General features: G+C 37.7%; 1 protein-coding gene across 2 annotated transcripts in view; it reads right to left on the bottom strand.

The window, feature by feature from the left end:
• The window catches only part of pde4b (phosphodiesterase 4B), a 352,571-nt gene extending 338,904 nt beyond the window's left edge, over window positions 1-13,667 (bottom strand). For both annotated transcript variants that reach the window (XM_003226759.4, XM_008119709.3), the window contains exon 1: window positions 13,429-13,667. The gene's annotated coding sequence lies outside the window, so the exon portion shown is untranslated. The remainder of the gene's footprint in view (window positions 1-13,428) is intronic.
• Between the last annotated feature and the right edge of the window lie 1,353 nt (window positions 13,668-15,020).

Below are 15,020 nucleotides of genomic sequence, written 5' to 3' on the forward strand. Positions count from 1 at the left end.
ATGAAGTACATGAAATTACACTATAGACAAATATAAAAGGACAAGAAATCTGATAGCAGATGTCCACTGTCTCATCAAATCTGGCCCAAACCTACATAGTTTTTTGCTATTTCTAATTTATTCCAACAAAATCTTCCAGGAAAATACAAACAGACTTAAAGGTGTTGCCGCATTCCTCCCCAATTTAGTGTTTTATACTAAAACGGATTAACATGGCTACCCCAACTACACAAAAAACAAATAGCCATTTGCCTGCAAGATAAATTCTAAAATCTCTCAACTCTATAATTTCTTAAATATCTGTGGACTGCATATTGTACGCCATCAATGCATCTGTCAAAGTGCTTCAATGCACAAGTGTTTACCGCAAGTGGCTTTGGGGGTAATATCAACATGTAGTCAGATACCAAACACATCTGAAAAAGTAAGTTGAAATTCTCATTTGATGGTGCTGTAATCTTCCTCCCCAAATTATTTTGTTTTTATTATAGCAGCTCTTGAAAATTGTACAAAAAAGCAAAGTAGCCATGTTGCCTGTAAGACAAATTTTAAATTCTACTTTATGGCAATTATGGCCGACTTCATTAGGCAAACCAAAAACAAATATCTTGGCTGATGACCTCTAGGAAGTTTGCAAACATAATTGAGCCTTCTTTTGCATGTAATAACAGGCATTGCCATAATATGATTTTTGTAATATATAAACAAAAGAATGTATTACATTCATCAACATAGCCATTTGGATATTTTCATAAATCAACCTCCTAAATACCCCTTGTTTAAACAACAAATAAGTGCTAATTATCCATTAATCCACTTATGAAATGCTCTTCAGCACTATTTGGAGTTGTGGGCTATTTATGTCTGAAACAGCATTATTCCATTTTTACAGGAATGTCTCTTTTCTTTTTTGTTTCATTTTATCCAGTGCCACAATGTGAAAGCATTTGCATTTTTGCAGCATTCTTTTGATTGTTTCATAACATGTAGGGAAATGATAGATATTTTCTCTACAGCAAGAAAACTTTAAGTGCAACACTTGACCACCCAACTCATTTTATGGGGAAATGATTGTGAGGTAGGTAGATAGATAGATAGATAGATAGATAGATAGATAGATAGATAGATAGATAGATATCACGGATAAACCTGACATTCTGCAAATTCATCTTTTTAGTCCTTTACAGAATTTTTCTATATCACTACTTTCATGTGTAAAGTGCTATTTTCTTCTTTAGAATGATCCAAATAATTACAGATATACTTACCTATAGTTGAAAAATACAAACACAGCAGGTACAACAAAGGAGTTCAGTTTTTATCTACCCTGTTTCCCCGAAAATAAGACAGGGTCTTATATTAATTTTTGCTCCCAAAGATGCACTAGGTCTTATTTTCAGGGGATGTCTTATTTTCCATGAAGAAGAGCTCACATTTATAACAACAAAATGAACATTTATTATATACTGTAAAGTAGTTGTCATCACAAACCAGCATAACCAGACAAACTATGAATCCTATCAAGAATTTCTTCTTACTACCATTATTTACATGTACAACAATCTATTGTACCTCTTGCAGTTTAGGTTTCACAAGGTTTCCACGCTGATTTCTCTCCATTCTAGTTTCAATGTAGTCATGAATGTGAATAATAGAATATACTATAATAATAATATGATAATATAATAATAATATAATGATATACAATATATTAATGAGATAATATAATAATAGGATATAATAATAACAGAATATGATAATAATATGGTATTAATAGGATAATATAATAATGGGATATAATAACATAATAGCATAATAATATAATAATAGGATAATATAATAGAATAATAGAATGGAATAGAATGATATAAAATATAGTAATAGGATAATATAAAATGGAATATAATAATAACAGAATAATAATATAATAATATGAAAATATAATAGAATATAGAATAATAATATAATGATATAATAACAGAAAAATATAATATAATGATATAATAATAGAAAAATATAATATAATGATATAAAATATATTAATAGGATAATATAATAATGGGATATAATAATAGTAACAGAATATGATGATAATAATATGGTAATAGAATAATAGTATAAAATAATAAGTTTCATGGCATAGGATAGGAATAAGGATGAGAGGAGAATCCCTATGCGTCCTGTACCTTTAAGAAACAGAAAGAGCAGGACGAGTGGAAAGCCCTCTTCCTTCCCTCCCACCCTCCCTTGCCCTGGCCCAGGAGCCAATCAGAAGCCTTGGGGGCGAAGGGAGCATGGCCAGGAAGGAGCCTTCTCTCGGAAGGAAGAAACAGCAGCGCAGCAGCAGCCACGGAGGCTTGGGGACAGGCAAGGCAAGGCCAGCAAGCACTTTCTCTCCCTCCCTCCGGTGTGTATGTATGAGTGCTGCTTCTGCCCTGCAGCCATGCTTCCCAATGGAACTCTGCTGCAGCCTTAGTTGCTAGGTCTTACTTTCAGGGGAGGCCTTATATTTGGCAATCCCCCCAAACCCCTACTAGGTCTTATTTTTTGGGGAGGTCTTATTTTAGGGGAAACATGGTACATAGCCTTATTACTAGAATAAACAGAAAATGGGCATGGCCACATTTCTCATTAAGGCTAGGGGGATCGTTTGTGTTATTCTCATATCTTGACACTTTTTTTGTATTTGGTATAAGATTTCTGTCTTAGAGGAAGTTCTGATCTGTTACATGTCAAACCTCATGCAGGCAAGTATTTCAGATTTGGAGATGAATTACAGTCATTCTTTCACATTTAAAAAGCACAGCACATAACATTTCCTTCAGATGCTTCTAACAAAGTAGGCTGGGTAGCATCCGTGAAAATAAGACAAGAGATTAAGTATGCCAGTCTTTAAGACCCCACAAGACTGTGTAATTTATACTGCTATGGACTAACATGCTACTCCCCCTCATAAGGTGTTTCTGATTACATGTTATAGTATGGACGGGGCTCCTGCTAAAAATAAACAGTTAGAAATGTCATGATAATATCCTGGAGAAAGATGAGAATTTATGCTCTTCCTGTGTTTTCTTTTTTATATTATTATTAATAAAAGAAGAAGAATTAATGCTACATCAAAATTCCCAGAAATTCTGGCTTCAGGTACTAAAAATCCTTGGGGTCTATAAAAAAGGAAGCAAGGAGCTGAATACTTCATATATTAAAGGGCACAGTTTATATAGAAAAAAATGACAGTAAAAATGACCTGCCAAAATCGTATGTATCTTTTTCTTATGAAACATGAATCCAGCTGTAGAAAACTACTCTCCGGAATGATCAATCAACTGATATGACCTGTTTGGAAGTTAAATCTCATTATACTGGCAGGAGCCTTTGCTGCAGATAATTAGTGGTATCCTTCTAACTGTAAGTTTCACTCAACCACCCATTACATCTGAAAGGACTGATGAACAACAGGAAACAATCTTTAAATAGATATCAGAGAATTAGGTGGAAATGCAATCAATTATTATGTTAATGTTTGGATAGATACAGCAATATAATGCATTTGTTGTTGCATTATATTGCATTATAATGCATAGTATGCAATAAATATATTGGTAATCTGGTTGCAAGGCAGCAAAAGAATTTAATACTATAACTTGTCCTGGAAAGACTGATGAACAATGGGAAACAATCTTTAAATAGATATCGGAGAATAAGGAGGAAAATTCAATCAATCATCATGTTAATGTTTGGATAGATACAGCAATATAATGCATTTGTTGTTGCATTATACTGCATTATAATGCATAGTAGGCAATAAATATAATGGTACTCTGGTTGCAAGGCAGCAAAAGAACTCAATACTACAACTTGTCCTGAAAAGACTCATGAACAACAGGAAACAATCTTTAAATAGATTTGAGAGAATAAGGAGAATAAGGAGAAAAATGCAATCAATTGTCATGTTAACATTTGGATATATACAGTATATATAGTATTCAAGAAATGTATTGACACTCTGGTTGCAAGGCAGCACAAGAGTTGAACACCACAACCTGTCCTTCAACTTGCTTGGTATGAATGCTTGCACTTTAGACCCTTCTCTTTGGTAATCCTTTGGTGTTACTTACACAACCTAACTAGTGCCGCTCTAATGGGAGAAATCTGTCAGCTGTTTCCCTCACTCAAATATGAATTACTGTAATTTCAAAATCCTACTCTTTAGCTGAGAAATAAATCTATGAATTTTGGAAATCTCACATGAAAAATCAAAAGACTTAAGAAGCCTGTACTGGCCAAATTCAAAAAGTATAGCTATACCAAGAACAGAGCAGGTCATTTTGTACCTGCCTGCCAGAAAGCTATTAAACGTCTGTCAGTAAAACTTAAGAGGTGGTCACCCTAATTCCAAGCAAACATGACTGAACAAATAGCAATTCAGAACCAGAACATTAAGAGCAAAGCTCTCTAAACCCGGAGTGAATCGGTCAGTGTTTCTTGTCTGTCATTCAACTTTTTAAAGCACAATTCTTTTCCTATCAAATTTGAGAAGAATACAATTTTTGTGGAGCTCTTATGAACAAAATGAACCAAACACCATTTCCACCCACCCTTACTATAAACAGAACTACGCACAACATTTAGAGCAGTATTGAAACGTGAAACAAAATGGTATGATTTTGACAACCTGTTTGTTAGCATCAAATAGCTTTACCATTTTAAACCACAAGAGATTAATTTTGCAGCACTAAAAACTCTTGGAGGCCTAAAGTAACATCTACTACTATATGCTGTCATATCTGCCTATATTGATGTCTAAGCAATCATCTGCAACAACGGCATACAAATATTTTTCCACTCCCTTTTCTCAAATGGTTTGCAAATTGTTTATTCTTTCTATAGACTGTATTGTTTATTATCTTCAAAAGACTAAGTGTACTCTTAAAATATCCAGCTCCTATGACTCAAGCAAACCTGGCTGATTCTGGAAAACGATCTCTCCATATCTAGGTGACAAGAAGAGGGATTTGTCTTTTTTAAATCCCAATCTGAGCTCTAAAGTCTACATTGTGTGTGTGTGTGTGTGTGTGTGTGTGTGGGTCAGGAGCTACTTGAGAAACTGCAAGTCGCTTCTGGTGTGAGAGAATTGGCCGTCTGCAAGGACGTTGCCTAGGAGACTATTTGATGTTTTGATGTTTTTACTATCCTTGTGGGAGGCTTCTCTCATGTCCTCGCATAAAGCTGGAGCTAATGGAGGGAGCTCATCCATGCTCTCCCTGGGTTGGATTCCAACTGGCAACCTTCAGGTCAGCAACCCAACTTTCAAGTCATCAGTCCTGCCGGCACAAGGGTTTAATCCACTGCACCATCAGGGGCTCCTGTCTAAATTGTGAGATATATATAATTCAAACAATTTGGCATGAGATAAACCATGCTATCTTTCTAGTTAAAATTTACAAATATTAACATTAATTGTCTAAATGGTGAGATACATACAATTAATCTTAATACAGTATTTGGAAATTTTAACTAGAAAACAGCATGGTTTATCTCATGCCAAATTGTTCATCTTCAAAGAGACATCATTTTCCCCAACAACAAACCAGATCTAGTGGCTTTGGGGGGAAATATTTCACTATTTTTAATGTAAATATGTAAAGAACACTTTAAGTGTAAAATAGAGAGACCAGTAAATATTGGGGAATTTCCTTGAACCAGAACTGCATACTAAAAAGACCACAAGTACCCAGTTTTCTATAACAGTCCAGCATTGCAGCACATGATAGAAACTAAAATTAAAATAATATTTTGATCCTATCATATGTGATGGGATTTCCTTGACAATGCCATTGACAATGCTAAAATAATGTCTGATAAAACATTCCATTACTAATAGCGCAATTGTTAGAATGGAAAGCAGAAACACTGCTACATTAGTATTAATTATGTTATTATATTAAAAGGTAAAGGTTTCTCCTTGACATCAAGTCTAGCTGTGTATGACTCTGGGGAGTGGTGTTCATCTCCATTTCTAAGCCGAAGAGCCGGCGTTGTCCGTAGACACCTCCAAGGTCATGTGGCTGGCATGACTGCATGGAGCGCTGTTACCTTCCTGCTGAAGCAGTACCTATTGATCTATTCACTTTTGCATGTTTTTAAACTGCTAGGTTGACAGAATCTGGGGCTAACAGCAGGAACTCACTCTGCTCCCCAGATTCAAACTGCCAACCTTTCGGTTAGCAAGTTCAGCAGCTCAGCGGTCTAACCCGCTGTGCCATCAGAGGCTCCATATTATTGCATATTACCTGTAAAACAACACAGCTCTATGAACAGTAAGTGCATGGAAAGATAATATGCTTCTCTCCTCTACATATTGACTGTTACCAGATTTCAATATCTATGAGAGTTCACTGCATATACCCTTCATCATGAAGTGTTATTTTTCTATGTTCTGGGAAATTTTTATATCAAAATATTTTCAAGTAGCAATTTCCTAAATGCATACCCAGATTGGGATCTGTGAAGAACTACAATATGCCAGTACAAATGTTTAAATTAGCAGAGTAGCAGCTCAGAAGACCCTTGAATCATTCAAGTATAATGAAACTACTGGTGTTTTCTTTCAAATACAGATGTTTAGAATTCAGTCCTGGTTTCTTGACTGCACATAACACTTCAAATGCAATGTCGCCTTTCACCTTAGTCCTGAACATAGATTCATGAATTGAACGAAACAGATCTATGACTGGCCAGAAGTCTTCAATCTCACACTGAGCTTCAGAAGGATGTACGTGCAATTTCCAGATATGCAGGCAATTTTATTTCTGTTCTGCTTTTGGAAAAGGTGCTTTTGTGTCTTCAAATTGCTCTTTGAACACCCACGTTCAAAAAGCAGCTTGACGATCAGGCAATCAGGGGAAGAACAGCATGTATGCAACCGTAGCTTTTCTCCTGTGCAAAAAAAATCATGACAGTTTGCTTGGAAGCCTTAGTAATGAACTTAAAGGGGCTTTCTGGATCACAGCATAGTGGGCAATCCTTCCAATGAAAACATTTATAGATCACATCCAAGTAATTCCCCCAGAGCATTCTGATTTAGACCATCAGACCTTTTATCTTTGTTTCACACTGCTAACACTTTGTACAGACATTTATTTTGTCCAGGACTCTAGATAGTTGCAGAAAAATATTATTCAGACAAAAATTATAAAGCCTAGTTGTTTTATTTTTCCCTACACCAAAACATTTTGAGGCTTAGCACATCAGTATAGCACCTGTAATCCTTCACAAAACTAAGACTTACTTTTGTGTGGACATGTATAAGCTAGTACTTACTGATGCCTCTCAAATGAATATGTGGATAATTTCCATTAAACACATGGTATTAAAAATATTGTGATATTAGGTTCAGTTCATGGCATAAATGAAGAGAAAGGACTATTTTGCATAGAGACATCATCAAATGATGAAAAACAAAATGGTGAATACAATGTGACATTATGCCTCATGTTTGTCCTAAACTATGGATCAATGTACACAGTACAGATTGTTCTGTCTACTTAGTCATAATCAATTTAAATCTCATTGATTTCAATGTGTTTTGTCTAAGCAAGACTAAAGCTTGTTCCAGACATCCATGAGTATGCAAACGGCCTGGATCTCAGCAGGATCTGTCTGAGAGCACCACATCCAAATAAACTCTGGCTCCTAACAGGATAAATTCAATGACAAACTGTGTATATATGAAGCAGAAATAAGCTTAAGTAATTTCTTATGAGTATACTTTCTAATGAAACCACCCACCAATATCACTAGCTTATCGGTATTACAATAGTTTTAAGGTCTACAGAGATACTCACAGGAGCACCTCAGCAAGCGAGAGTCCAAAAGTGGCAGGTTAAAACCTGGAACTTCAATCAGTGGCTGATGACGGATGAGAAATTTCCCCTGGGCACACAAAAGACTGGGCGACTTGGAAGGCACTGAACAGACTGCACTCTGGCACTACGCTATGCAGAACTAACTTAAGAAATGGGGCTACAAAGTGGAGTCCATGACATGTGAGTGTGGAGAAGAGCAAACCACAGATCACCTACTACAATGCAGTCTGAGCACTGCTACATGTACAATAACCTTACAGCGACACCAGAGGCATTCCAAGTAGCCAGCTTCTGGTCAAAGGAAATTTAGTACAATGCCAAGTTTTTAACTTCGTTTGTGGTTTTTCTACACATATTAACTGTATTCTCAATTCACTTCTGACATGATAAATAATAATATTAAAATAAAATAGTTTTCATTAGCAGTAACTTTAAACAAGATATTGCTTCATTTTAGGCTGATTTATTTATAAGCAAACTTGAACACATAACTCAAAGAAAAGGCCACTGAGAAACCTTGCTATTTGGAAGTAGCTTATTTATTGCCTCTTTATAATCTGGATAAATAAATAAGTTTAATAATGATATATACTCTGTCTATCTACAAATTAAGCTTTCATATCACAGTACCTAACAGAACATCATACATTTATTATTTTAAGCTTCTCCATCCTTTCTACAAAATACACAGTAAAGCTAAGGAAGTGCACATTGAAATCCAATGATTCTTACTCTGGGCCCATGCATTGTCATTTTTGCCATCAAAAAAGCACAGTGAATGGATCCAGAGTAAGAATTGAAATGCTTGAGGAAGAGGGTAAAGAGGCAATCCTGGCTGTCCATCTGTAACCCACGAAAAGCTGCTCAGGGAAGTTACATTGGGATTCAGAGCAACATCAGAAATGTTAGGGGCTCTCCAATTAATTTATTGTAATTTTCTTCTGGATTCTGCAGAAAAGGCTGGTCAGATTCTTCCATGAATAGAATAACAATATAGATCAAATGCCATTAAGAATGACCATCTAGTCTGGCCCTTAGAATTAAACATATGCAGTCTGGATTCCCTGACAAACTTTTAAAAGCATAGTCTGTACAGATACACATACCATTGAACACACCTCACATTCACATCAAATGAATGCCAAATTCACAAAGGTCCTTTGCTATCTATAGCATGTATGTATCATAATGTAGGGATGACATTAATATGGATCAATTAACTCATTTGTAACAGATTTTGATCCAGCATAACTATCAATGTGATCAAGGATATTTCGTAGTTAATTCATAATATCTTAAATTGTGAACACAAAATCTTCCTTCACTGATTCTACCACTCTCAAGATATACATCTTCAAAATCAGAAGGAATGAAACTGCAAGACATTAAACAGAATATCTCACATTATAGAAGCCAAACATCCTGGATCATATAGAAATATTCATAGTGGAAAGATGATTTAACCACGGGATACTAAAAACAGTTACATCATGTATTGTAGTTCCCAATGCAATCTGCTAGGGGCAATAAAAACAAAATATAATGCCTTGACTACATGCACAGAAGCAATCTTATTCCCAGGGATTTAACTCTGAGGGTCACACATTTTCATTTTACTGAAAATATTTTTTTTGTTCTTCCATAGCAAGCTTTAACTTTACTGAAAACTCCTCATTCTTTGAATTGTTATCTTGACTATCAGCACCTAGTTGGAAAAGTTGTGTCGCTGACAATATATAATAGTATGCAGCAACAGTATGAAAAAATATCTGGCTTTCAGAAAACCTCTAACCTGCAATGTTATTTTAATTTAATTTTATGGCTGTGCTTATTTTGTTAGAAGACACTCTGAGTACATTTGCAGAAGACCAGAAGTTAAGCACATTGCAATAATTAATTATAATATATCAATGAGTCCTGAACTCTCTCCCCACTCCCACACATATTTTCTTTAAAAAGGAGACCAAGGCCCCTTCTACACAGCTGAAGAGAATCCCACATTATCTAATTTTAACTGGAATATATGGAAGTATAGACTCAGATAACCCAGTTCAAAGCAGGTATTGTGGAATTTTCTGCCTTGATATTCTGGGTTATATGGCTGTGTGGGAAAGCCCCAAAATATCTCAAATAATAAAAGACAACAAGAAAAGCAAATGTGCAGATATTTTCTGCAGCATTTGGTAATATACACAAAACCGACCAAAAACATTTAATTTATTATACATTGTGACCTGGAACAAAAAGCAAGAAAATAATGTTCTATCAAGTGTTTTAACCATATAGCAGTAATTCACTTCCAAAGTGCAATTGTGTTCAAACTTTAAAACTGTGGTTTAACTATTTTATTTTTTAGGAATAGCTTACATACGGTAGTCTCTTTCAATAATTTCAAAAATGTTACAACTGCACAGTAATTAACAACATTATTAAAAGCTGAAATCTTCTACATTGTTGTTGCATATAATGATTTTAAAATATATACAGTCACTTGTTAGCCCATCAGGTCTATTGGCTTTTTGATTAAAGATTCAGTAAATTATATATTTCCTCCATCAAGATGACAACTTTCAGAACAATACACAGTTGATGAACATGTCACAAAGTAACCTTCTGAGTCAGCATTCACTGTCAGTTTCTGGGAATCATGTTTAAGTATGCTTTGGTATTTCCATATACATCTATAGCATCATGACATAGAAAATGGATTAAGGATAGATACATTATGTACTAGGCTTCATAAATTTTGTGTACTTGTTGCCTGCAGAGTGAACAATCATCAAAAGATACAAAATGCCCTCAAAGCAGGAAGGAGTGCATTGTTGTATTCCTAGGGCCTTCCACACAGCACAACATAAGATGCAAACTTAAAACAGGAGCTGTTTAATGAACAGGACACACAACTAATGATAAAAGTATTGGCATTTTGCTAGAATAACTGGACATGACACTTCTACACAATATTTTTTTTAAAAAAATATAACAAAAGAAAAAGAATGGAATGACCTACTGATTTATGTAACCCCTGTGTATCTAACAGCAACAAATAGAAAAGCAAGAAAAGCCAACCACAGTGGAACAAAACTGAACAATTTCATCTATTTCGACCAAAGGATCATTTTAATTTTACTTATGTCCATAGATATAAGGTAAAAATTTAAGCTGCTTTTATCTGTATGTATGTTATATGCATTTTAATAGTGATTTGTTCCACTTTGGTGTTTTAATGAAGGCCCCTTCTACACTGACATATAATCCAGATTATCGGAGCAGATAATCCACATTATCCACTTTGAACTGGATATTATGAGTCTACACTACCATATAATCCAGTTCAAAGCAGATAATCGGGCTTTTTATGGCAGTGTAGAAGGGGCCTATGTTGCACCCCACCTTGAGATGCAAGGGGAGACTGATAATTAATTTTAGCTCTAAGGCCGGGCTTTAGCACAGCAGGTTAATCACCAAGCTGCAATAAATCTTGCCAACCAGAAGGTTGAGAGTTCAAAACCTGGGTCAGGGTGAGCTCCTGACCTTTAGCCCAGCTTCTGCCTACCTAGCAGTTGGAAAACAAATATGAGTAGATAAATAGGAACTACATGAAAGCGGGGAGGTATTTAGGCTCAGCGTTTTATCAGGAAAAAGGAGGAAGTTTATGAACAAAGAAAGCTCTTTGGCAGGGAGATAGAGCGACAGCAGCCACCGCTGGCCGGAACTGAGCAAAACCTCCAAAGATGCCGAAAGACGGGAAAGCCTATATATACCTCTATCTGTTGTCTGTCTTGTCACTGTTATAATTGACACTGAATGTTTGCCATATATGTGTTCTGTGATCCCCCCTGAGTCCCCTTCTGGGTGAGAAGGGCGGAATATAAATACTGTGTATATATATAATAGTATATCACACACACAGTACAATACTAATTATTATTATTATTATAATCCTTATTTATATCCCACTCTATCTCTCCAAGGGAACTCAGGATAGTTTCCAACAAGTTACGGCAAACATTCAATGCCATAATAATAAAGATATTGCTATAAAAATTAAGGTAAAGGTAAAGGGTTTCCCCTGGCATTAAGTCTAGTCATGTCCGACTTTGGGGGTTGGTGCTCATCTCCATTCCTAAACTGAAGAGCCGGCGTTGCCCATAGACACCACCAAGGTCATGTGGCCAGCATGACTGCATGGAGTGCTATTACTTTCCCACTGGAGTGGTACCTATTGATCTACTCACATTTGCATGTTTTCAAACTGCTGGGTTGGCAGAAGCTGGGGCTAACAGAGGGAGCTTACTCCATTCCCCAGATTCAAACCATCAAGCAAGTACAGCAGCTCAGCAGTTTAACCTGCGGTGCCACCAGGGGCTCCCGCTATAAAAATTAGATAATGACATTACAAAAATTACATTCCACATCTAACCATTGGAAAACAAGACAAAAGATTAAAAAATAGTGACAGTATATAAACCAATTTGGGCCGAAATAACATGCCAGTTCCATTCTGTAGTTTCTATGCAAAAATTCTATATACTATGTGTGTCTGCAAACTTATTTATTATTTATTTATTTGCTGTATTTATATACTGCCCTTCTCAACCCAGAAGGGCACTTAGGGCAGTTCACACAGTGTTGGCAACAATTAAATGCCCTGGATAAAAACAGCATAAAACATCAGAGTTGACCCTCCCTTAATAAAACATTAAACAGTATTAAACACACAACATAAAATAACATCATGTATCACACAAAGACATAGCCGTTGTCCGTAAACTGTCCTGGGTCTGAGTGTTTTAACTATTTTGTGAAGAAATCATTCCAGCCCTTGAGCTACAAATAAAACTGATTCAGGATCCAATGCTCATCCAATTAACCGCGTTTGTTTAAACTGTTTAGATAAACAGCTACCCTCATGCTAAAACCAGGGTTTCTCTAGCATTAGATTAAAAGCAGGGCAAAGCCAGATTAAGGAAACTAATATACATGGACTAATATGCCACAGCCTTTCTAGCACCATCCCCACTGTTCTGCAACCCATTTATCCATAGACACACACCATCACCATCACTGCCCCCAAAAATGTAGGTCAAAATGCAAACCAGGAAAAAAACCACTGCTGCAGTGGACTTTGAAGGCACAAACAAACCAACCAACAAGGCAAAAGTGGCGCTCCTTGTGGTCCCAGAGCTTAGCCAGAGTTTGTCCCAACTCTTGTTTAGAAGTTTCAAGGTTCCTTCGCCTCTGCCTCTGGTGTGTTACTCCAATCAAGAGCCTGGCTTGTGGTATAGAGCGGGGAAGGGAAAGGCTTCCTGGGAGTCCTTTGCCCCCAAAGTGGGCGAGAGGAGGAAAGAGAGGGGCCAAGGCGCGTCATCCCTCCATTCAGACAGGTTGGGGCATTTGGAGGGGATTCAAACTCCCCACCCCAGGTCGGAGTTGACCTCCCCAAGAAGGAAAAGGCTCATTTGGGACCCCTCATGCCTCAGCCCCCTCTCCCTCTGCTGCCGTGTTGTAAGCCCGCCTCAGGAAAGGGAAGGGGAGCAGGCAATGTGGGCTAGTTTACCTCGCAGACGCAAAAGGCGCTCGGAGGCGCTTCCCTTTCGGCCAGTATCCAGAACCGGGCACCGTCTCTCCCCAACCGAGGCGGAACAGGGGCCTACCACGATGCTCGGGGGGCCAACCTGCTGCTGTGTTACTTCAGAGCAGAGCTTCCTCCTCCTCCTTCTTCCTCCTCCTCAGCGCCTTTCCGCTACTAGCATCTCTCTTTCCCAGTGCATTTCTATGGCAAGACAGCGTTCGGCTCTCCCTGGGCGCGCGTGCCCGAGTGAGGGAGGGAGTGCGCGCGCGCGCGCTCGAGAAAGAGCGCGCGAGCAAGCCAGGAAAGAAGGCAGCGCGGGCCACCACCTGTCGATGCTCCTCTGCAGCCTCAAAGAGACCCTTCCCCAGGCATGGGCAAACTTGGGTCCTCCAGGTGTTTTGGACTTCAACTCCCACCATTCCTAACAGCCGGTAGGCTGTTAGGAATGGTGGGAGTTGAAGTCCAAAACACCTGGAGGGCCCAGGTTTGCCCATGCCTGGGCCAGGGTCTCTTTGAGGTGTTAGGAATTAAAGTCCAAAACACCCAGAGGGCCCAGGTTTGCCCCTGCCTGCCCCAGCCCCATCTACATGGCCATGTAATGTATCATGCCCTCAGTGTAGACTCTGGGCCCTCCCAAACAGGCCCTATATCCCAGGATCGGATGCCAGGTTTTCTGTTTATCCCAGATTATCTGGCAGTGCAGACTCTTATAGTCTAATTCAAAGCACAAAACCTGGGATCACATCCTGGGATATAGGCCTGTCTGGAAGGGCCCCCATATAATGCAGAGCCTGTTGTGATATGTAAAAAATCAGCTAATGTGTGTGCATCAATGTGTGTTAATGTTTTATTGTTGGTGGATTTGCTTGTTGTTTTTTGTTTTGATTTTGCGCTGTTGTGTCTGGGCATGTCCCCATGTAAGCTGCCCCGAGTCCCTTCGGGGAGATGGGGCGGGGTATAAGAATAAAGTTGTTATTATTATTATTATTATTATTATTATTATTATTATTATCAACTGCAAAATAAGACGCATGAAGCTGATTTATTGAGCACTGGTAAGCCTGGGAGTTTTTGATACTGTTGCTATTTTGCTCAGGCTTGGGCTAACCAGGTGCAGAGTGACAGTTGGAAGAATGAAACATCGAGAGAGAGACACACAGAATGACATTATGTGAATTGGTGCAACTGAGGAGATTGTACATACGTTGTTCTGGGTTTAAGAAGAATAAACCATTTGTTCTTTATTGTTCACCTGCGTGGCACATATCTTCTTTCTCTGGCAAAACCGTACGTGGATTACACACATTTTGATTTTTCATTATGTCACAGAGCCTATCTTAGCCATATTGACCGTATAGATTAGGGCCAAAGAGGTCCACCCACCCAATGCCTAGTCAGTGGACAGAAAAATTGGATGTCCTGACAAATTTGTGAACATCCTATGGCTCTTTCATGATGATATGATAGCAGCAGTCTTGGACAGCAATAGCTCCCAAAGTGACCCATTTTAAAAAAAAATCTTTATTGAACAATTTTTTCCCATACGATATTAAAAGAGGGGATATAAAAAGTAGGGA

This window comes from Anolis carolinensis, chromosome 4 (assembly GCF_035594765.1).
Source record: "Anolis carolinensis isolate JA03-04 chromosome 4, rAnoCar3.1.pri, whole genome shotgun sequence".
Taxonomy (NCBI): domain Eukaryota; kingdom Metazoa; phylum Chordata; class Lepidosauria; order Squamata; family Dactyloidae; genus Anolis; species Anolis carolinensis.